We start from the raw sequence: 10,218 nt of genomic DNA on the forward strand, positions 1-10,218 counted from the left end.
ATCAATTTAAATAACACAAATCAAATTTTAACCTCAAAATTTCCACCAATTCTAACACAGAAAAATCTAAAAAATCATACTGAAAACAACTCCATAAACAACTTCATAAACAATTCCGATAACAAATCTCAATGTCCATCTTTGTAAACAAATACAGAGAGAGTAAGACCCAAATAAGCAGATAGGTATGTAATGAGAAACTGCAATCGAAGTAAGGTGGCCCGATGGACATGCATTGGAGACAATAAACAATTAGGATGGTCATGCATCGGAAACAATAAACAATTGCAAGTATTATAATTAGTTTCAACGTGTAATTACCACAAGATACAATTATATATGATTCTATATTGTCATCATCTAGCCCTATTGCTTTGGCTGTGTTAGAGGTGGGGGCGATTCTCACATGGATCTGTTTTAAGTCCAACTCTTTATCTTTATATATATAAGAGAACGAGTATACGGAAGTCCATCGTTAGAACAGTCTGAAAATTTGGTGGTGTTAGGGATAGTTATGGAATTTCAACCTTTCAAGGAATGGGTGGAGTTTTGGAAGACACCCTTGCAACCAGAGATAGGAAGAAATGATGAGCAATTAGATTGGGTTAGTAATGGATCAGTAGATGTCAGAGGAAGGCCCGTTCTCAGGGCAAAATCTGGTGGATGGAAGGCTTCTATTTTCATTCTTGGTAAGTATTCTTTAGCTTAACATGATTTTTGGATATGGAATGTAAGGACAATTTACTGTTGTCCGTTGAGTAATTATTAGTATTTTTAATTTAATGGTATATTTTTGAAATATTTTGAAATTTAATTGAGAAGGTTAATTGCTGTAGTTGTTTTTTTATGAAATTTTATGAATTTACAATTAAAATAAGTTCAATAGTTATTTCATTTTTTTTTTCAAAGAAAAAATTATAATTTTATTAGTGAAAACAAAATTATATGTTATATATGTTATAGTGCATTACATTGACAAGCCCATGACTACTGATTAAAGATCATACGAAAAAAACAAACTCATATATAAATGAAGAGAAAAGTCAAATTTTCCTCTCTTTCTTTTTCTCTACCTTAAGCCATTCTCCTTGTGACCACCACACGAAGAAACCAGAGCAAACTGATTTCCAATATCAAGTCTTGCATTGTCCTTATTTAAATCTGAAGTGTCTGAAGTATCTAGGCCCTTGATTCCAATGGTATCCATAGCTTCTAGAATCTTTGCCGAAAAAACTGTGGTTCAATTGTATCTTGTATCCATAGTCCTTCCACTTATCATCAAAAATAAACAGTCTCTCCACCTATCATTGAGAACTTAATTAGCTATATTCTTTATATTATAAATGGTATAAATTCAAGAAACGAATCAAAAACTTAAACAGTCTCTCCACCTATCATTGAGAACTTAATTAGCTATATTCTTTATATTATAAATGGTATAAATTCAAGAAACTTAGAAAGTATTTTTTGGAGGATCACTCCGTCCCTCATAAAAAAATGAAGGAATTGTGATTTTATTATGATGCTCTGTGTGCTCAGAATCCAGGCCTTTCAAAGAGATTTCATAAGAACTAATCACACATTTGTGCATGAATTGTGAACAGTGTTTGTATTCAGCGAGGCTATAGCTTACGTTGCGATTGCATTAAACATGATCATCTATCTAACCACTGTGTTGGACGAAGGGATTGCAACTGCTGTCAAAAATGTGAACTACGGGGTAGGCACCACATGCGTGATGCCTCTTATAGGGGAGTTTATGGCAGATGTTTACTTTGGACGTTACAAGATGGTCCTCATTTCCTCAACCACTTATGTCTTGGTGAGTTTACAAGTTTGAAAATCAGATCATCTTTAATAATTTTAGTGAAGATTTCAAAATATTTTAAATATATTTATCAGATTTTATAAATATAGATTAAAGATATATCTTATCTATATTGAAAAATTATATATATATTTTATGTAATTTTTGTATATTTTTTGATTGCAGATTTAGAGAATATTTCAAAATTTGATTATTAGAAAAGATCACTTAACCTTTTTCCTGGGAATGACTAAACTTTTTTCCTAATCATAAAAACAAAAATATCAGAGAAATCTATAATGAACCCTTCTCCTGAAAAAGACCAAACAATGAACCCTTTTCATGATTGTACAATTCAGAAAAATTCAGAAAATCCAAAAGCAATGACTAAACAATTGACCTTTTTCCTAACCATCAAAAACACAAACATTTGAAAAATCTATAATAAACCCGGAGAAAGGCCAAACAATTGAACCTCCTCCCGAGTGTACAATTCAGAGATATTCAGACCCTTCTCCTGACTGTACAATTCAGAGATATTCAGAAAATCTGCCATGGACATAAATTCAGCATTTCTATTATCATTTATACTGCAATTTCTTTGACCCTGATTAAATGTTGATTTCAGGGATTACTATTGCTGACGCTGTCAGTGTCTCTCCAGCCCTGAAGCAAAATGATGTTGTTTATTTCTTGGCTTTGTATTTGATATCCTTTGGGGTGGGTGGCCACAAACCTTCTCTGGAGCCGTTTGGTGTAGACCAGTTTGACGAGGAAGATAAAAATGAAATGCTTCAGAAGAATTCTTTCTTTAATCACTGGTTTTGCTGGGTCTGTGCTGGATTGTTCTTAGCAGTTACAGTTGTTGCGTACGTCCAGGAGAACATAAGTTGGGGATTCGGATTCGGGACAGTTACAGTGGCCATGGCTATTTGCAAGCAATCTGCAAATCACTTTGCTTTTTATTTCCAATGGACTGAAACTTTCTGCTACACTGCATTTTTTTACTGAAAATTCATAAATAAAGTCTTGTAAATTGGGTACTTGGTAAGGAATCATAACAACGATTATACATTATGATTATATATGCGGTTAATTTTTTTTTAAAGATAGATTTATTAGATTTTAAGAAGAGAAGAGACTATTTGGAATTTAGAGAAATGATTTAAGATCATTATAATTTTGTTTATTTAAAAAGTAAAGAACATGAAAATCGGTAGTGTGACAAATATTTTGAAAATTAGATGGAAAGTGAGTATAAGATGGATAATCTAAGAAAAAGTGTTTTTCATCTTCAACTTTTTTAGTCTTTTTTGTGTCCCAGTGTGACAAACTATTTCATCCCATGGTATTGTGGGAATTGACCAATGATCAGTTACACTATGAAGCTCATGAAAATTTCTTGTTTTTATTTTAGCTAGTTCATTTAATTCTTAATATTATTCAACATAGAGATAATTTTGATTTTAGAGATTAAGATTGATCACCTCCTTATAACATCTTAGTTTCCTTCTTAGTTGTAACATACCATTGAAGAAATAGAAAAAATAATAATAATAAGAAACTTGAGTGTTGTAATCATAAAAAAACTTGAATGAGAAGTTAGAATTCATATTGTCAATATGTTTTTTCTTATGGAAAAACTATATATCTTAATTGAAATGATACAACATATGTAATCATATGGAACTTGAGTAAGAAATCAGAATTAATATTGTCAATATGTTTTTTCTTATGGAAAAATTATGTATCAGGATTGAAATGATCTAAATTTTGAAAGGCACTCTACTCATCATTAAGATACATAAACAATTTGTGATGATGGTTGGAAAGTCATGGAAATCTCTTTGTTTCAATCATAATACATACACAAAAAAAAAAAGAAACAGATTGACAACAACATGAAACTTTCAAAGACTCAAATCACTAGGAACTAATGTCATTTAATTAATCTCCTTGTTTTCACTCAAATTGGGAAAAATGCTAGATAGATTCATTTTTTGGCCAAAGAAGCCAGATGGTTGACAGTGTCATTTAACTAATCTCATTGTTTTCGCTCAAATTGGGAAAATGCTAGATAGATTCTTTTTTGTGGCCAAAGAAACCAGATGGTTCTATTGACAAGCTGCAATCATATTATTCTAACATCTCCTTTTTGGTGGGCAACGGATTAGGTTTTTGGACAAAGCAACCATAATGGTACCAAGCACTTCAGCATGGATTACTGATGAAGACCAAAGCAAGAAACCAAATCCATGGATTGTTTGCCCAGTAACTCAAGTAGAGGAAACCAAGATTTTATTGAGGATGGTGCCCATTTGGTTCTCTTGCTTAATCTTTGCAATGACAGCATTGCAGAGCAATTCGCTCTTCGTAAAACAAGGCAGCACCATGGATAGAAGTATCGGTCCCCATTTCCAAATCCCACCAGCTTCGCTTCTGGCCTTTCAAACTGTTAGTTCAATTATTTTCGTGATTGTATATGACCGTTATATTGTAGCATTGGCCAGAAGAATAACAGGCAACGAGCGAGGAATAATTGTTCTCCAGAGGATTGGGATTGGAATCCTATTTTCTGTTCTGTCCATGGTCACTGCAACTCTAATAGAAAACATGAGAATCCATGTAGCAAAAACCCATGGCTTACTTGACCGCCCTAAAATTACAATCCCTCTGAGTGTTTCTGGTTAGTTCCACAGTTTGTTTTGATGGGAATAGCAGAGGTGTTTGCTGTAGTGGGACTGCAGGAATATTTCTATGATCAAATGCCTGATAGCATGAGAAGCTTGGGTATTGCCTTCAATCTCAGTGTTCTGGGTGTCTCCAGTTTTATGGGCAGTTTTCTCGTCACCATTGTTCAGGGGTTAAGCAAACGAAACGGATAGGGAGGATGGCTGGCGAACAATTTAAACAGAGCTAAATTAGGTTATTTTTATTGGCTTCTGGCCATTCTTAGTGTTATCAATTTATTCGGGTATGTTATTGTGGCACGAATATACACATACAAAAATGTCCAGCGAATTACATCTGATATGGCAGATTCCTCCGAAGGTGTTTAGGAGTGTAACAAGGTTTAGCTATATTCAGTTTAATTGTTGATTTTGAGAGTATTTTGAAATTTAATAGACAAAAATACGTAAAAAAAATGATTTGGAATATTGTAAGAATAGGCAATCAAGTAAATTCAGATACAAGGTTTATGGGTGAATGTTCCCAATAAAAATGCCTTGGATATCTTTACTACTGCACATCATATTTATGTTTCGATATCTTTATTATTGCACATCATATTTATGTGTAGGTTTAGTGGGTAATAGTTAAGAAATATGTGTTTTCTTGTAAAAAGTTATAACTTCAAATTGAAAGAAAGTAAAGTATCTACATTATTGTAGACTTTAACAGCCAAATCAATGTTACAGTGGATCTTGGTTTTAGAAATAAATAGAAAATACACCAATTTGATATTTAGTTTGACACTAGCCTTACAATTAAAAATTTAATATTCTATAACTTTGTTATTATACATAATGTATAGTTTTAGTGAACTTAATAGTTAAGAAATGTGTTTTTTTCCCGAAGTTACAACTTTAAATATGTATTTTCTGTCGGAGATAATAATTTCAAATTGAAAAAAAGTAAAGTAAATATATTATTGTAGATTTTAACAATCAAACCACAAAATTAAAGCTGATTTTTGTCTCATAAATAAAAAATATATATATAAAATATTTTAGTTGATAATAACCTTAAAATTAAATTATTATTATTATAAAATCAATTTGCTGATTCGCTTACTTCAAAAAGAAATGCTTACAATATATCCAATGCATTCATGGCGTGGCTCCGTGATCTTCAATCTATTTGTCATCTTCTTTTTAACTCATCACCATACCAGAGACAGCGACTTCATATGCCTAGCTCCTCGTCATTGATTCCGCTGCAATTATTGAAAAATTGCAGACCTATCGTCAAAATAAATGTTATTTAAAGGTTCCTGTTTAATTTGTTTATTTTTTAATTTCGGTCCAATTAAACTATTAATATTATTCATCGTTCTTTAGTCAATGCCATGTTTCATGAGGAAGATTTATTTAAGTAATACCATAAAAACATTAGGAAATGGATTGGTCGCGGTAGTTGCTTTCGAAAAATTTAAACAATGGCCACTTAACACGCATCTGTGTGAGGAGTAGTCAACTATGGATAACCCCATTAGGAGATTCTTATATGCATTTAACTTATTAATTATAATATAGAGCTAGACATTTATAGCAATATAGAGTCACACATTTATAGCATTGCAAATTAATTCAACCAAATCGATTTTTCTTCGAGAGGAAAAAAACAACAATTTTTTTTATTATAAAATAAGCAAAATTATTATAAAATGAAGTTGTTACATTAAGCCATTTTTTTTAAATTTTATTTTATATAGTATTTGTTAATTTTATTTAATTTATTAAAAAAACACCTCTTGCATATGGCAGTGGAAGACCTAGAGAGGTGGTTGAAGTCCCAAAAGAATAGCAAAAAGACATGGTTGGCAGCCTGAAACATATTAGGCAAAGATGCAAACCATCATGCAAAAATGAAGAATCCTGAATTTATGACAAAGTCCTGAACCAGACATTCGTAATGAAAATACCCAGGAATTGTCGATGCCCCACACTTGGAGAGTTGGTCTGCCAATGCATTCTGTGCCCTAAAAATGTGGGGAAAGGATAAGGAGCGAACACTATCCTTCGTAGTGTTAATATCCTGCAACCGATGACCCAAAGTTGGAACATCAAGAGAGCGAGAACCCAATGCCCAGTCGATTGTCACTTTCGAATCCCCAAAGATGACAATCACTTCCACGGCGAGCCATAAAACACAACGAAGGACTCCCCAAAAGGAATTCACCTCAACACACTTATTAATGCCAGAACCACCAGAATAGAAGAAGAGACAATGATGAGAAGGGGAAAGGGAAATGACTGCACTACAACCATAGCCACCCCCCATAGAGTCACCATCAAAAAATCCCCTAGGGAAATTATGCCTAATATCTTTGAATGTCCTGCCACTCTTAAAAATGTTAGATAATAGAGGACCTATCTCCAAGAAATACCCAATAGTTCTGAGAAAAGTATGCATCAAATTCAACAACATTGTCGAAAATGCAAGCATTCCGACAACATCAAATCCCCCAATTAATTAATTATAATTAATTTTAACTAAACAATAATTAAGTTTCATTAAATGCTTTCTAATAGTACCAAATCGAATCATTATATTTAATGAAAGTTAATTATTGTTTAGTTAAAATTAACTGTAATTAATTAAATATAATTATTAATCAACATTACAATGTAATATAATTACTAAAATATAATAATTCAATATAGGTTAGTTAAGATGTTGTTATAATATAATAATAATAAAAAGTGACAATTTAATCTAATCTTAAACAAGTGTAATATGCAACATTGTTGCTTAGTACTTGCCTATTATACCTAATTGATAAAAAACTTATTGTCACTAGGATACAAATAATTAGGCCGATAGGCCTTCCCTTTGGAACAGACTTTCGTCGTCCCTTTTTCTCCCGTGCTGACACGTGGACAGTTATGCCATCGATGGGTTTCTCCCTTCCCTTTGTCTCCCGTGCTTCTTTTCTTTGAGAGATTGACACCTTGCATTCTTCAGACAAGAATGTACATCTGACATCTGTGCACAGTTTTTTAGGGCCGCTCTCTACTGACATCTGTGCACATTTCGTGATATTCATCACGCTTTTCCTCCTTCAGTTACTCGTCATGGCCTTCATCCTTCAGTTACGGGCGGAACATGGCCTTCATTTCTGTTATGGGCAGAGGTTGTTATGGGCGGAGAGCTCGAGAACCATCGTCCTCATTGTTACAAGTAAATGAGTCTATGTTGTTATAGGTAAACGCTTTGCTGATATCTCCTTCACTGTCACAAGATCAATCAGGCTTATGAGGTAAATTGACTGCCTAAGAGTAATCTTTATCTATATGCATTTTCATTCTGTAATATGGGACTCTTATGCAGGCCCACGGTTTTCTGATTGTTGTTACTTTTGTGATAATGAGCAGACGTTAATGTCCAGTGTAAAGATAATGGTTTCTTTGACTGGAATTGTTGTGTAAAATTCTTCTCTGTTGTGGAATCAGGGATGGGTGCTACTTTGAACGCAGGCAAACCCAAGAAGGGTTCGATTGTAGCAGTATTTGGCCTGGGGGCTGTTGGGCTTGCTGTAAGTACTAATAACAAGTGCCCTCTTTATGTTCCACTGTATGCATATTAGTATATGTTGTAGTTTTAAAGTCCTCAAACCTTTTTCTAGGGACTATTTTGTTCACTTCCCCTACCTGCATTTTCATTGGGACCAATATGATGAGGGTAGAGTTTAATTATATGTTAGCCTTCTGACCCGAGTTTAACTACGCAGGCTTGTGAAGGTGCAAGAATTGCAGGAGCTGCTCGAATAATTGGAATCGATTTCAATAATGAGAGATATGAACGAGGTAATTGTATATTTCCCACTTCCATTATTGGAAAATCTGTGTACATATGTTGATATGTTGACTTGTAGAATTGCCTTTTTAACCCTTTCTTGTAATCTTTCCTTTCTCAGCAAAACAATTTGGAGTAACGGAATTTATAAACCCTAAAGAGTACGAAAAACCTATTCAGCAGGTACGTTGAGCTGCCCAAAATGATCATCAAACTCTCTCCCAGATCAGAGTATTGGTTGCTTTTGACTAGTGTGGTACTTTAGTACTTAGGTGGGGGAGATTTTAATTTTTCGCATGGAGTGCACTCATTCACCATCCATTAAAAGCAGTGTAGACTCTTAATTTCCAAACACTTATAAAAATGTTTACAGGTAATTGCGGAAAAAACTGATGGAGGGGTGGACTGCAGCGTTGAATGCACAGGGAGTATTGAGGCCATGGTTCAAGCTTTGGAATGTTGCCATGATGTACTAGCTCTTGGTTTCCTTTGGTTTAAGATACATCAATCATTTCAATTCTAAGCTGTAGCTTTAAAGTTTAAACTGATTGCTTCGATTTAATTAAGAAAATGCAGGCAATGCATATGTTTGATATCAGAGTTCTGTTTTTGCAGGGTTGGGGTGTAGCCATTTTAACAGGGGTCCCTCGTTCAGACGCAATCTTTAAAACGAATCCTGTAAACTTTCTGAGCGAGAAAACGTTGAAAGGAACCTTCTTTGGAAATTATAAGCCTCGTACTGATTTGCCAGGCCTTGTAGAGATGTATTTGAATGGGGTAAGACTTCATAACATAGTTGTAACAGCTTATTCAAACCATAATTGTAGATAATACTGTGTGGTCATATTTCCCAGTTGTTTTTTTTTTGTCCGTACCATGATGGGAGCAATCTATGCTTATCATATCTAATTAGAGTTATAATTACAGTTTTAATCTTTCCTTCCTTGATTGTTAAATTTGCAGGAGCTTGAACTGGATAATTTTTTACAGACAAGGTTTCTTTTGCTGACATCAACAAGGCATTTGATCACATGCTTAAAGGAGAGGGTCTGAGAACTGTAATTAAAGTCATCCAGGATTAGTGACAAATATGAACATAGTTGGAATATCTCCAATGTTATGAAGGCATGTTGAACTATTTCAAACTGTTATGTGATTAATGTCGTGGCTTTTATGTGTAACTATGGTATGCAATTAAAGTCCTGGAAAGCATGTAAACAGTTATAATAATTTTAGGGTAAGTATGATGTTTAAGTTTTGACACTGCTTCCAAAACAGCCATCCAAAAGGTCATTACTATAATAGCTTGATTAGAAATAGATTGAATGAGAAGGTCCAGATGGGGTATTCAATCATCTCCATCCATCTGTTCTGCATCCTCAGTGCTTACTTGAACAATATATCAGCCTTCATATTTATCCCTTGCAGACATGCTGAAAAGATAATGACATGGAATTTTTCCTTGCTTCTCTGATTCCGTCCAATGATGGGCCAGCTGCAAATTTTCCTGATTGAAATTTCCATTTGACCTCTCTGCAATGTGTTTGGAATCTCTTATCACCTGTAGACAATTTAAACCTTTCTCTATTGCTATTTTCAGAATCTACCAAAAAGCATAAAGTTTTGCTCTGTTGTTTGATCCATCTCCTACAGCTCTTCTTTGAAACTGATCTCGTAATTGTCTCTTAAAGTAATGCCTCATGATCCACAATAGCTGGGATTACCTTGACAAGCCTCGTTGAAATAACTCCACACTATTGTTATATATATATATATATATATATATATATATATTCAATCAATTAGTTTTGAGTATTTGCTTTCTAGATTGTTACCGTGACAAATCTAGGGTAATCCCTGACAAATTATGCTTGGGGCTATAATTGTGGAGC

General features: G+C 33.7%; 2 pseudogenes across 1 annotated transcript; both read left to right on the top strand.

Annotated features, from left to right (window-relative positions):
• Positions 1-514: 514 nt before the first annotated feature.
• LOC149254711 (protein NRT1/ PTR FAMILY 5.6 pseudogene) lies at positions 515-2,818 on the top strand (annotated as a pseudogene).
• Positions 2,819-4,003: 1,185 nt separating this feature from the next.
• Positions 4,004-9,793, top strand: LOC149254712 (alcohol dehydrogenase 3-like; annotated as a pseudogene). The gene is made up of 7 exons (XR_016265490.1): positions 4,004-4,493; positions 7,906-8,066; positions 8,262-8,337; positions 8,448-8,509; positions 8,700-8,795; positions 8,942-9,103; positions 9,290-9,793. The product of XR_016265490.1 is annotated as an alcohol dehydrogenase 3-like (transcript).
• Positions 9,794-10,218: the final 425 nt, after the last annotated feature.

The sequence above is a fragment of the Pinus tabuliformis genome, chromosome 7 (genome assembly GCF_031772625.1).
Source record: "Pinus tabuliformis cultivar Carrire ecotype Pingquan chromosome 7, CPIR1, whole genome shotgun sequence".
Taxonomy (NCBI): Eukaryota; Viridiplantae; Streptophyta; class Pinopsida; order Pinales; family Pinaceae; genus Pinus; species Pinus tabuliformis.